At 36.1% G+C, this 14,141-nt stretch overlaps 1 protein-coding gene across 1 annotated transcript in view; it reads right to left on the bottom strand.

Annotated features, from left to right (window-relative positions):
- The window catches only part of LOC126456180 (piggyBac transposable element-derived protein 4-like), a 53,468-nt gene that overhangs the window by 27,015 nt on the left and 12,312 nt on the right, over window positions 1-14,141 (bottom strand). The gene's annotated exons all lie outside the window — the stretch shown is intronic.

Genomic DNA, 14,141 nt, shown 5'->3' with positions numbered 1-14,141 from the left:
AGTAATAAAAGAAGTTAAGTTACCTAATACACCTTGTGGCACTGTAGTATTCCTTGACGTGACTTGTATACCAAATAAGTTTATGTATGCTTTCAGATGTTATGCAGACACCCCACGAATTTGCATTGGGATGCCTTCTGTAGAACAATACTTTATTGTATAAGGTGTAGCATTATTCCAAACTGCTTGCATTATCCTGTCTCAGTTGTGTTCTCACCTTTCACCAATGTGGATCTGCTTTGCCAACATGGATCTGCTTCTTCTAGTTCTATCATGTTCCTACACAGGTCAATATAGTATTTCCAGTAGTATTTGTCATTCATGAGTAAACTGCAATAGTCTATCACTTGATTTAGAGTTTCTACACTTTCTGTTAGATCCTGTGGAAGTCTAGACAATGCATCAGTTACAATGTTCTATTTCTGCTATATGAAGTACATCAAGCGAATATTCTTGTAAAGATAATACCCACTGTGTTAGACATAGGTGTAATTAGCTACATGACATCAAAAAACTCAAAGCTTGGTGATCGGTATATCCTTCTATATTTCTGCCATAAATGTAGTAACTCATTTTTTTGAATGCCAACACAATTGCTATGTTCCTAATTCTGAAGCTAAATAAGTACATTTGCATTCATTGAGTGTTCTACTTGCAAAGCTAATCATTTTTACTTGATACATACCTTGTTCTTGACCACTATGAAAGAGACATGGCGCAGAACCTGTGTTTGAGGCATCAATAGCGATACAAAAATCTTTGGGCACGTCAGGATGACACAAGATATCTTTATTTAATAATGCTTGTTTGAGTGCACTAATACCATTGGTGCATTTCTGTGTCCAAAGCCATAGTAACGCTATGCTGTTTAGTGATTGGTCTGGAATGAAACGCTGAAAGAAAGAACACAGGCCAAAAAGTGGTTTTAATTGCTTTTTGGTGTTAGGACATGGGAGATTCTTGATTGTGCTAATTTTATCAGGATCTGGTCACATTCCCTGTGATGGTGTTATATGGCCAAAAAATTTGATCTAATCTCTTGCAAACTTCGTTTTTTTGTTTTTGTAATGTTACCATTATTCCTGCTTGTGAAACATTCTCCAGTGTTATTTCTAGAACATGTAGATGTTCTACCACAGTATTTGTTGGTCTGAGAATGTTGTCCACATACAGTATCACACTTTCTAGCAGTTCTGGACCCAGTACTATGTCTGAGGCAGTGATGAACACACCAGAACTAACATTAAGCTCGAAAGGCAGGAAGCAAAACTGGTAACTCATAGTGCCAAAAATAAAGGCTGTTTATGTTCTAGATTCTGGCATTAGGTTTATTATTTCCCAATATGAACTTTTTACATCAATACTTGTAAAATATTTGACACCATACAACTTTTGCAACTGTTCATCAAGGTTTTCAGGTCTTGCATGTACAGGTACCATCATTTTATTTAGGGCTTGTATGTCTTACATGAGACGAATACTTCCATTAAGTTTGGTTGCCACTAATAATGGACTACACTACAGTGATATAACTGGTTCAATTATGTTCCATTCCAGCATTTGTTTGATCTCATCTCTCAATGCTGCTCGCTTTGACCAGGGAATAATATATGTGTTGTGCCAAAATACATCAAGGGGGGCAAACTTACATATTGTAAATGTAGACTTTAATAATACACAGTTTAAGTGTAAATACCTGTAAATAGTAATAAATCATATAATTTACCTTGTTGTTCCTTTGTAGTTGCTGTAGATTCAATCACTTTATTGCCTATGAGTTTCTTTAAGCCTGACATCTCATCATTTGTCATGGGGTGACTAACATTATGGGCATCATCTTTGCTAAGAATTGTATACAATAGATCTTGCGGTATTTATCGCGATTTAACTTTTGTCTGTCCAGAAGTAGTTCAATGTTTATGTCATTGTGCGTCAAGAAACATCTTCCCAAGGAGGAATCGATTATTGCGTCTTTCTCCATCAGAAAATTACACCCATCAGGCACTCAGTAACAATACGATAATTTACTAGGAATGGGCATTCCATCACTCCATATCCCAGCCTGAAATCCCAGTCATGAAAACCTGCATCTAAAACCACATGACTTAACGTCAACTGCGATCACGATTTGGCATTTCTGGAGAGAAAAGCGTGGGGTGGAGCCTAATTTCCTCAAGCTCTTATAAAAATTGTATAATCAGCACATATTACTGACTGCAGTGGCATCAGGACAAGACGGCCGCCGAGTAAGTGACGCCAGAAACCATTTCCAGAAAGTTAAGTGATTTAGACAGGAATATAATTTAGTTTAACGCTGACAACAAATTAAATACGTGCATTAGTGTATCGTTTAGTCTTGCCGTTAAAGGTTTGACTTTTATTTGCGTATTTTTTCAGAAAACACGAAAAGATCGTAACTTTGCGAAGTCGTGCTTAGGCTTAAATTTTGTAAACGTGTTTGTTTCTTGTTTCAAGGTAATTTAACTAGTTTCTCGGTAACAAATAAGTAAACTACCGTAAATAGCGTATAACTTCATTGTTTTAATACAGATTTCAGAAAAACAGCGTAACTTTATATCAGAAACTTGCCTATATACATTTGTTTATAGGCCTATTCTCGTAACGTTTTTGGAGAATCAAAGTTAAAGTATCTCGTTTAATTGCCCTTTTTTCATTCCATCGAGTGAAATATATAATAAATAGCGTATACCTTCGTTATTTTAATACAATTCTCAGAAAACCAGCGGAATTTTAAATCAGAAACTTGCTTATATACATTTGTGAATAGGCTTAATTCTTGTAACGTCTTTTTTGATTTTCGGTAATTTAATTGATTTATTCTAGCTAAAGTATTATTTTTGCCATGAGTGAGAAGTGCCTAACTTGCCGTAGAATTGTTAGTTCCGGGGTTTGGTGTGATGGATGCAGTAGTTTTTTTCACTGGGGGGACTGCAGTGGCTTGGGTGTTGGGAAAGTGGATCAGGCTCATCAGTGGTTATGTAGGATTTGCAGCAGAGATAGGAAGATAGTGGAACAGGAGGGGAAAATTGCTGCCCTTCAGGCTGAGCTAGATCAGGCTAGGGAAGATCTGGACAGGTTAAGGAGGGAGAAGGGCAAAGAGAGGTGGGAAGTGGCAACAGGTAGCAGAAGGAACAGGCCTAGAACTAAGTCTGACAGTTTTGTGGTGAATGTCAAAAATAAGTTTGACCTGTTGCTTCAGTTAGAAACTGATGAGCCTCAAGCAGAGGTAGGTGTAGACAGGACACAACAAACTTTCAATAGGAAATTGAAAAAGAATGTAGGAAAGTCACCGAAAAGGAAGAAAGTTTTGTTGTTAGGCAGTTCTCATGCCAGAGGTGTAGGCCAACTTCTGCAGGAGGAATTAGGACCAGAATACCAGGTCACAAATTTTTTCAAACCAAGTGCTAGTCTGGATCAGGTGACAGAGGATTTAGGTTCACTCTGTAAAGGATTTACCAGGGAAGACACCGTGGTTATTGTGGGAGGGCCAGGGAACAGCATCGACAGAGATCCTGGGTACAGTATAGAGTGTGACCTGGTAAAGATTGCGTCGGCATCGAGACACACCAATGTTGAATTTGTATCTGTCCTGAGACGCCATGACCGGCCTCATTTGAACTCTTCTGTTGGGAGAGTTAATTTGGAGTTGGAACGGCTGCTTGTGTCGGGTGCGGGGGCTCATATTGGTGTGGTTCCTGTTGATTATCTCAGTAGGTGGGACTATACCAGGCACGGCCTACATCTCAACAGGAAAGGGAAGGGGAAACTGGCTGGGGTAATAGCAGGAAATTTAAGGGGGGGAGGCACTGCCATGAATGGTAAAATACCAGTGGTTACAGGTGTTGGAGCAGCACCTTTTTTAGGATAGGTAAGACAGAAAGATGTCAAGTTCTACGAGAGGTCAGGATTGAAACAAATCTTCAGTTTAGGAAAGAAATCCAACAGCACAATTCTAGCACATTGGATCACCAATCACAGCTATCAATTATAAATTTTCACCAATCACCAGAAATTTTATCTCCACCAAGTTGTATCTCAGTCCTAGGTAATTGCATTGATGAACTAAAGTCACCCAACCCAATTGACATAATCTGCCTCTCTGAACACCATGTGACCACTGGTATAGGAACTAGGCCTAAGCACAATGAGAAACTCAGACAGGAGAGTACTGCAAATGTTAGAATAAGGAAAGGTTCTCATAAAAGTATAATTAAAAATAATGTAAGTATATTTCATCAAAATATTGGGAGTTTAAAGAATAAAGTAGATGAGCTTCTGGTTTGTTTGGAAGATTTAGAAGCTGAGAATGAAATAGATATACTATGCCTGTCTGAGCATCACATTGTTACTGATATGGATAAGGTAAATGTAAGTGGTTATAAGCTCTCTGCACATGTAATGAGAGAAAATATGGAGAAAGGAGGAGTTGCCATATATGTCAAAAGTTATCATTGTGCAAAAAGTATAGAAACAAAAAAGTTTTGTGTACAGAAACATATAGAAGCATGTGCCTGTGAGCTTAAATTAAATAAAGGCACATTTATTATTGTAACTGTATATAGGTCCCCATCAGAAAATTTTCATCTATTTCTGAAAAATTTGGACTCCTTGTTGTGCTATCTGTCAGACAGGGGGAAGCAAATTATTATTTGTGGGGATTTCAATGTAGATTCTCTGAAAGAGGGTAATAGGAAAAATGACCTTGAAGTATTACTCAGTTCTTTCAATTTGACACCCATTATTGATTTTCCTACTCGGGTGGTAAAGGATAGCAGCTCACTGATAGATAACTTCTTTATAGACCAAGATAAGTTTAACCAGATAAATGCTCAGCCTGTTGAGAATGGTCTTTCTGATCATGGTGCACAGCTAGTTACAATATATGTCATAGCTCCATTCAGCAATACTAAACAGTCCTTCAAAATAGTACGTTCAGTCAACAATTTAACAATTGCAAATTTCAGGGAAAGCCTACAGCAGTTAGACTGGGATGAGGTGTACCGTGAACCTGATGCCAATTTAAAATATAATTTATTTCATGACATTTTTGTAAATGCATTTGAAAACTGCTTCCCCAAGAAAATAGTTAAATATACTCATAAGAAACCTTGTAACAAACCATGGCTTACTAAGGGTATAAAAATATCTTGTAACCGGAAAAGGGAAATGTATCTGACAGCAAGAAAGAGTAGTGACCCAGAAACTATCAAAAATTATAAAAACTACTGTGTTATATTAAGAAAAGTTATTAAAAAATCCAGGAGTATGTGTATCATGTCTGAAATCAGCAACTCTGATAATAAAATTAAAACAATTTGGAATATTATTAAAAGAGAAACAGGTCAACCAAGAGCAGAGGAAGACAGTATTACCATCAAATTGAATGAAAACTTTACGAACAAAAAGTCAGAAATTGAAAATATTTTTAATAATCATTTTCTAAATGTTGTGGATATAGTAGGATCCAGGTGTTCATTAGAAGATGCTAGGCTGTTAATGAAAGAGGCCATACCTATGCAATTTGATACAATTGAAATCTCACCCACTTCTCCCTCTGAAATTAGGAAAATAATAAACTTGCTTAAAAGCAAAAACTCACATGGAATTGATGGCATTTCCAGCAAAATACTAAAAGCTTGTTCTCAACAGATAAGTAAGATTCTCAGCCACCTGTGTAATAGCTCTCTGGAACAGGGCATTTTCCCTGATAGACTGAAATATGCCATTGTTATACCTTTGCATAAAAAAGGGGGATAGATCTGATGTCAACAATTACCATCCAATCTCCCTTCTAACAGCTTTATCCAAAATTTTTGAGAAAGTAATGTATTCAAGAGTAGCTTCACATATCTGTAAAAATGAAGTACTAACAAAATGTCAGTTTGGTTTCCAGAAGGGTTTTTCAACAGAAAATGCCATATATGCTTTCACCAGTCAAATTTTGAATGATCTGAATAACCGAACACCACCCATTGGGATTTTTTGTGATCTCTCAAAGGGTTTTGATTGTGTAAATCATGAAATTCTGCTAGACAAGCTCAAGTATTGTGGCATGAGTGGGACAGTGCACAAATGGTTTAATTCGTACCTAACTGGAAGAGTGCAGAAAGTTGAAATAAGTAGTTCTCGTAACATGCAAAGATCAGCACATTCCTCAAACTGGGGAACTATCAAGAATGGGGTTCCACAAGGGTCAGTCTTGGGTCCTTTGTTGTTCTTATTATATATTAATGACTTGCCATTCTATATTCATGAAGAGGCAAAGTTAGTTCTCTTCACTGATGATACAAGTATAGTAATCACACCTGAGAAACAAGAATTAACTGATGAAATTGTCAATACCGTCTTTCAGAAAATTACTAAGTGGTTCCTTGTAAACGGACTCTCATTGAATTTTGATAAGACACAGTACATACAGTTCCGTACAGTGAATGGTATGATGCCATTAATAAATATAGACCTTAATCAGAAGCATATAGCTAAGGTAGAATATTCCAAATTTTTAGGTATGTCCATTGATGAGAGATTAAATTGGAAGAAACACATTGATGATCTGCTGAAACGTTTGAGTTCAGCTACTTATGCAATAAGGGTCATTGCAAATTTTGGTGATAAACATCTTAGTAAATTAGCTTACTACGCCTATTTTCACTCATTGCTTTCATATGGCATCATATTTTGGGGTAATTCATCACTGAGGAATAAAGTATTTATTGCACAAAAGCGTGTAATCAGAATAATAGCTGGAGTCCACCCAAGATCATCCTGCAGACATTTATTTAAGGATCTAGGGATATTCACAGTAGCTTCTCAGTATATATACTCTCTTATGAAATTTGTTATTAACAACCAAACCCAATTCAAAAGTAATAGCAGTGTGCATAACTACAATACTAGGAGAAAGGATGACCTTCACTATTCAAGATTAAATCTAACTTTGGCACAGAAAGGGGTGAATTATACTGGCACTAAAGTATTTGGTCACTTACCAAGTAGTGTCAAAAGTCTGACAGATAACCAACAAGTATTTAAGAAGAAATTAAAAGAATTTCTGAATGACAACTCCTTCTGCTTCATAGAGGAATTTTTAATTATAAATTAAGAAAAAAAAGAAAAAAAACAAAAATATTAAAAAAATAAAAAAATAAAAAAATAAAAAATAAAGAAAAACAAAAAAAACACAAAAAATAAAGTTGTTATATTAACTTAAGTATGTTGTTAAATTAACCTAATTATGTCATGTATTGGAAAATTCGCCTCGTTCCACATCATTACGAAATATCGTATTCATGATCCATGGAACTAGTATTAATCTAATCTAATCTAATCTATAACAGTTGTGGTTTGTACACCACCTACAATAGCTTCCACTATGGCCTATATCACTTCATCCTTTTGGCCATGACATTTTGTATTTTCTTAGGTTAACTCATCATAAAGACCTATCTTTTCATTGTACCTCAATAAGAACACAACGGTGTCTCTGATTACTATATTGTGTATTGTGGTTCTTGATATTAACCTGTGCCCCCTTACGATTATGATTGAAGCTAATGATGTGTCATACTGTACCCATTTAGTGATGTTTATATGTTACTAGTCATAGATTGGTTACACTGTCTGCTACACATCGGAATGTAGCATGACAAATCGTTTTGCTATTGTTTTCGTTTCTTGTTTACACATTACCTAATACATGGCTAACTTGTCATAATGTGAGTGGAAATCCAGCTGACACCTGCTATTATATATTTTTTTTCTTGTGGTCGTATGGGCCATGAGTTAGTTCCTGTATGGCTGCAAAATCGTCTAGCAATAAAACTCTTTGAAGACCATTTCAGATCTGAATATTTAACTATTTGTGTTTGAACAAAATGTTGTGGGACATGAAAACATGTGAAACTTTCATTACTGCCCCTAGATTTATGATACTAGGTGATGGGACAGTGTCTAGTTCTGCCTTTTGTTGTGTGTTACAAGGCTGATGTCCTGCACAACGTTATCATAACATGAAATTACTGTCCACAGATCACAGGGCTGGCTGTGAAAAAATACATTTCCATATAGAATATTACTATAGTGCTTGATTTCATAGCAGTCTATTGTGTCTACTAAAACATTACTGACATTGGAATACACATTATCTAATGGACATAAGTGAGAATGTTTACTAAATGCATTAAAATTCAACTCACTTCACATTGTGTTCATGAGTGATGTGAGGTTTTATGGCCATTTTGAAAACTTTTTTATACAAATTCTCTTAAATTTCGTCACAAAAGTGCCACAATTCATATCCTTGATATATTTATTTAGTGGCAGTCTGTCACTTGCATTCTATTTAACTTCAGATACTGCATCAACGTTTCCATTTCCACTGAACAAATTATCGTCTGCAGATGGCAAGGGAGAAAAGCAATTTTAAAATTTTGATGTGTCACTGCAGAGAAAAGCAATTTTAAAATTTTGATGTGTCACTGCAGTCATCTGTTAATTCTGCGATGACAGAAGGTTGGATCAAGAAGTCATTTCTATTATTTTCTACATTATGTTCATCCAGCTGTTCAAGATTTGCTAAAGATAATAAAGAGAAATCATTTATAGAGTTTTCTACCTCTATGTGTGTTTGAAATCTCTGTTGTGATATTTTTGTGACTTCATCGAATTTGGAAATCATTGCACCTTTAATATACAGAGTGGTCGTTTAGTTAATCTTTTTTGCAACATTCGTTGAATATCAAGTTCACTAGTAACTTATATTGGAAGGAATGCAGGGGCAGCTGAATGTCAAATCATTGTGTTTGCAACCTGATCATTACTAGTAGTTTACTGCATATTTATTGAAATGTGTCAGTTTCAGATTATATATTAGTTTTACACACCGCAGCATTCATATTCTCCATGTCAGAATTAATTTCTACTCCATTACTTTCTTCATCAGAAGAGATGTTCCCAGAATGTCTTTCTGTCATTTTTTGTTTCTTACCTGTTTTGACCATAATACAATAAACGTTTTTTTCCAGTAAATAACATTAACTGACAATGGACACTATTAATACCACTGCTCAATGACCACAATACTGATTGCATTCACTTAAATAATGGAACACACCATTATGTGTTAGATATAACAAGATCATACACCATAGATCAGCTAAATTTGTCATATTTGGGACTGTTAAATGTGTTGCACCGTATGAAAGTAAGTGACTAAGATAGAAAAGTAATATACTGCTGAGATAGTTAGATTTATAAAACATAAAGTCAAACTCTAGCACTCATTACATCAAGTAGTAAAGCACAATACTAAATTCTCTCTTAGTTTAATTTTGTTTTTCATTCTGCTGTGGCTTGTTAATTTTTCATTGCCAGGTTTTGGTATCCATACAATGATGTTTTGAGCCATTGCTCAACCATTAAAGGAAGATAAACAATTAGAACAATCAAAACATTACCATTTTATACAACAGACATTATTTAATAATATTATGGGTGTGGTCGTCAGTGTGGGTTGGCTTCCACCTCTGCCCTCTGTACATGCTGAAGCAGCGAGATGAAATTATCACAGACTAATGTTGGAAGCAGCACAACCAACCATGAGAACTGATGGACTTTTCAAATGTAAATTGCATATTACAATCTGACAATCACTCTATTCAGTGTAATTAGTTGAAATTCACAGACTTCCGCTCAGAATAACTGATGATTCGAGTTGTATAATAAGCGAAAGAAAAGAAGATATTGAAAATCTGTAGCAAAGTCATGTCAGTGGCGGATCTTCGTCATGTCTAAATGTTGGATCATTCCGACAAAAGGCTGAAAAGCTACACTGTTAACACATTAGAGTTAGCATAAATATGTGGACAGTATGAAGAAAGTATTCAGACATATTTTGTCTGAAAATTAACTTAACACATTGTGATTTGTACAGAACTACAGAGTACAATGCTTACATGATGAGAGCAGCGTGGCAAAAGACAAATGCTGGCAGACAGGAACCTCCTAGCTACCCTTTAAAAAACTAACAACAATGCATTCGTTTATTTGTATAGGTAATGTAAATATTAAGTTATGGACTGTTTGGTCCAGAATCATTACACAAAAAATAATTTTTACAAGGGTGAATTACAATCTGCTGTAGAAAACTATACTTTTCAAGTTGAAATGTTAGTGTCATTAAATTTATGTTTTCTATTCGTTTTGGTTCATAAATGTTGTCTTGTTGGTTCAACAACTGCTGATTTACAATGCTTTTATAATTGTGAAGCTGGCAAACGAACAAGATAGTGTTTGTGAACCAAAAGAATGGAAAACACAAATTTAAAGATATTGACATTTTAATATGTAAGTCACAGTTTCCTCCTGCTGAACCACAAATGTCACTTAAAAATGGTCTAGAAGGCTGAAACTAGTTGTGAACAAATAAAATTAATACAGTGAAAGTGAAAGAGCCACATTCATTTAATAAATTTATTACACTATGGAAAAAACTTTCACATTAAATTTGCTTGTATACTTGCTTTTTTATGACCATTTATAGTCTTTTGGCTAACAGGGATAGTAAGCATAACTAAATTGAATATATTAATGTTACATAATGACATATAAATTGAATTTAAAGTGCTATTGCAGTCCGGGGAAACCAAGAAATTTGAAGAACAGGAACAGGTGGAACAAGTTGGTAGCAATGATGATGAAGAGAAACCAGCTTTGGAAGAAGTATTTGCGACTGTTAAGGCATTGAAGAACTACAAAGTTGGGGGGGGGGGGGGGAAGATAAGATACCAAGTGAAATTTTCATGTATTTGGTACTGAGATATTTAAAAAAGCATGTACTGGTTCAGAAAATATAGAGAAGTAAATAAAAACCATGAAACTGAAACACATCCATCATTATACAACTACATCAGAAGGGTGTTGGAACAAAATGCAGTAGTCATAGAGGAATAGCACAATACAATACCGGCTAGGAGGCTGAAAAGAAATTACGACCATATGCAGAAGCTGCGATTGGTGAACAACAGTGAGATTTCAGAAAGGTAGGAGCAACAACAGATCAAATGTTCACTCCTAGTTATTACAGGAAAAGTGTTACGACTGAAATATAATGGTGCATCAGCTGTATGCAGATTTTAAAGGAGCTTATGACCATGCCAATAGAAAAGCTCATTTTAAGGTGTTATGGGAGCTGGAGATGCCTTTAAAACTAATAACACTTGTGAAAATGACCCTAAGCAACACCAACTCCAAAATGCGAATGGCAAATACTCCAATAGTTTTCAGTCTTTCAACCACTTATGCAAGGACGATATCCATCACTGATACTATTTAACTTAGCTCTGGAGGCTGTAATGCAAAAACTGCCAATGCAGGACATTTTGAACATTTCCTGTGACAAAGTGTTTGAAGTAACGCTGGTACGTTCTGTTGCTGTGTGTTTCCATTCCATGATTAATGTGATTTGAAGAGAAGTAATAACATGGAAAGTAATCGTTTCTGGACACATGTCCACATAACATCTTTTCTTTATTTGTGTGTGAGGAATGTTTCCTGAAAGTTTGGCCATACCTTTTTGTAACACCCTGTATAAGAACCAACGAATAACCATAGATGTGGAAGCATGAAGGCTATAGTGTTGGGGCATGTGCATAGAATGGAAGAACAGCGAGAGCCAAGAACTGCAAAGTCAGAGAGTAGCTCCTCAGTCGGGAGACAAAGATTGTGATGGCTGGGTTGTATAGAGACAGATCTGTGAAAATTTGGAGTACGGAACTGGAGAAGGCTCGTGAAGTCAGAGAGGATTGGAGGAGACAGGTGTTGGACAAGGCCCAGGCCCTTCATGGGATGTAGTGCTGGAAAAGGGAGAAGAAGTGATATTTCAATATGTAAGTCATAATATTCTATTCCAGAGCCACAAAATCACTTGAGAATGGCCTAGAAGGCTGAAACAGGTCGTGAAAAAATCAAATTAATACAGTACAAATGGAAAATGTCACCTTCTATTAATAAATTCATTGCTGTGGTACGCACTACAGAAAACAAGCTTCATACTAAATTTGCACTTGTACACGCTTTTTTTTTACACTCATCTACAGCCTTTTGACTTACAAGGGTAGTAATCATAACTGAAGTGAATATATTAATTTTATGAACCAGTGTGTTAATTGACCTATATACATGCATTCAAATTTTATAACGAATCGTTTGATATTGTAAGAAATAAAAGAAGAACTTGGTAGCAACAGGATCGAAACTGGGTCAAAAAATTACCTGTAACAACAGCTAATCATTTGCCCACAGAAACGCTACTGCAGCCTGGCGTCTAAGACCCCTTATACTCTATGCTTGTACAGTACATTACATTTAATTTGAAAGAAAAATATTGACCTGGTGCTGTGAACAATGAAGCACTCATAGAGCCAGAAGGGATGGTGTCACACAAGAGCATGCACAGTCGAAAACAGTTGCTTGTAGTATGGCTGTCCCATCATTTCAGCACTTGACACAGGTTTCTAGGTATCAGAGAGAGGGCGCTACAAAACATGTTCTCGTTGATTTTATTTGCTTACCAGAAAGAGAAATAACGTAATCTTTGTGTGATTTGAGTCACATTCAAACAGATTTTCGGTCGCATTCGAAGAGAACTGGCATAGTTTTAGTGAAATATTTATAGTGTGATGTAGCACATTAGCACATGATAATCAACCACCAGTGACTCGAATCTCTGTTTTACCATAGCGCTCAGCCTTCGTAAGTAGAATTTTGTTATCCACACAGTCGAATGCTTTCGGTATTTCTCAAATGATTCCACTGATAACATTTTATTGTTTATGGACTCGAAGAGTTAGTTGAAAAATGAGAAAATGTCCTCTTCAGTTCAAATATTCTGCAGGAAACCAATATGATTTTTGCTAAGGATGTTATTTTTTATTGAGATGAACTATAATTCTCTTGAATACATTTCTCTAGGGTCTTAGAAAGACTTTCTAGCAATGAAATTTGGCCAGTAACTGAAAATTTCAGCTTTATCGCCTTTTTTGAACAGTGATATAACGATTGCGAATTTGAAACTATTAGGGACTATACCTTGACAAAAAGACTCGTTAAATATGAGACAGATAACATTAAGAATAAATATGTAGCAGTGTTTTAGTACTTTGATAAATTTATTGTCCACGAAAGTGGTATTTTTGTTTTTCATTTGGCTCGTTACCTCCTGAATCTCAGTAGTTGTGATACAGGGTACATGCACCTAATTAATTTTGTTCTGTGCTGATTTTTGTAGAAGGTACAAGGCCTCAACCGTATTTCTGTTACTACTGTTACTACTATCTACAGTGAACCGAGAAACTTCGACTTAGAAAGTGTAGATCTTTCAGTTGGGTTCCCTTTGGATTGTTTTTGTATTCGTGCATACTTGCTTGTAGTGTGTTTGAGAAACGAAAAAATAGCTGATTTACCTTGATGGAGAAAAGCCGCAACACCAAAATGGAGTTCTGCGACATAAACGAAAATTGGTAGGCATGTTTCTACATTTGAAAGATGATGTATATTCCAATTTCGCTCTAGTCGTATAATAGTATCTCTGGTAGCGCCGCTATGAAGTTGTAAATCAGGTATGCTTTAAGTATACGCTAAACGATCTTTAGCGTTAATTACTTTTGTGACTGGATGTGGTGATCTGATGTTAATCAAGAATGCCTTTAAGGCGACAAAGTCGGCATTATCAACACTTCACTGAGTTTAAACGACGTCGTGTAATAGGGCTACAAGAAACTGGATGTTCCTTCTGCGATACTACGAAATGATTTGGCAGGAATATAGCCGCTGTACGTGATTCCTGGCAGCGGTGGTCACGAGAATATATGGTCACAAGAATACCGGGCTCCAGATGGCAACGTGACACTATTGAGAGGGAAGATCATAGCATTCAATGTATGGCTCTGGTGCATCGCACTGCATCGGCAGCGGCAATTTGAACCGGAGCTGGCTCCACAGCGATGCGACGAACTGTTACAAATGCGTTACTTCAAGAACAGTTCCATGCCAGAGGCCCTGTAGAGTGCATTCCACTGACCTCAAACCACCAGTATTTGCGACTTCAGTGGTATTAAACAACA

The sequence above is a fragment of the Schistocerca serialis genome, chromosome 2 (genome assembly GCF_023864345.2).
Source record: "Schistocerca serialis cubense isolate TAMUIC-IGC-003099 chromosome 2, iqSchSeri2.2, whole genome shotgun sequence".
In the NCBI taxonomy this organism is placed as follows: domain Eukaryota; kingdom Metazoa; phylum Arthropoda; class Insecta; order Orthoptera; family Acrididae; genus Schistocerca; species Schistocerca serialis.
This window is presented reverse-complemented; position numbering and strand designations above follow the sequence as displayed.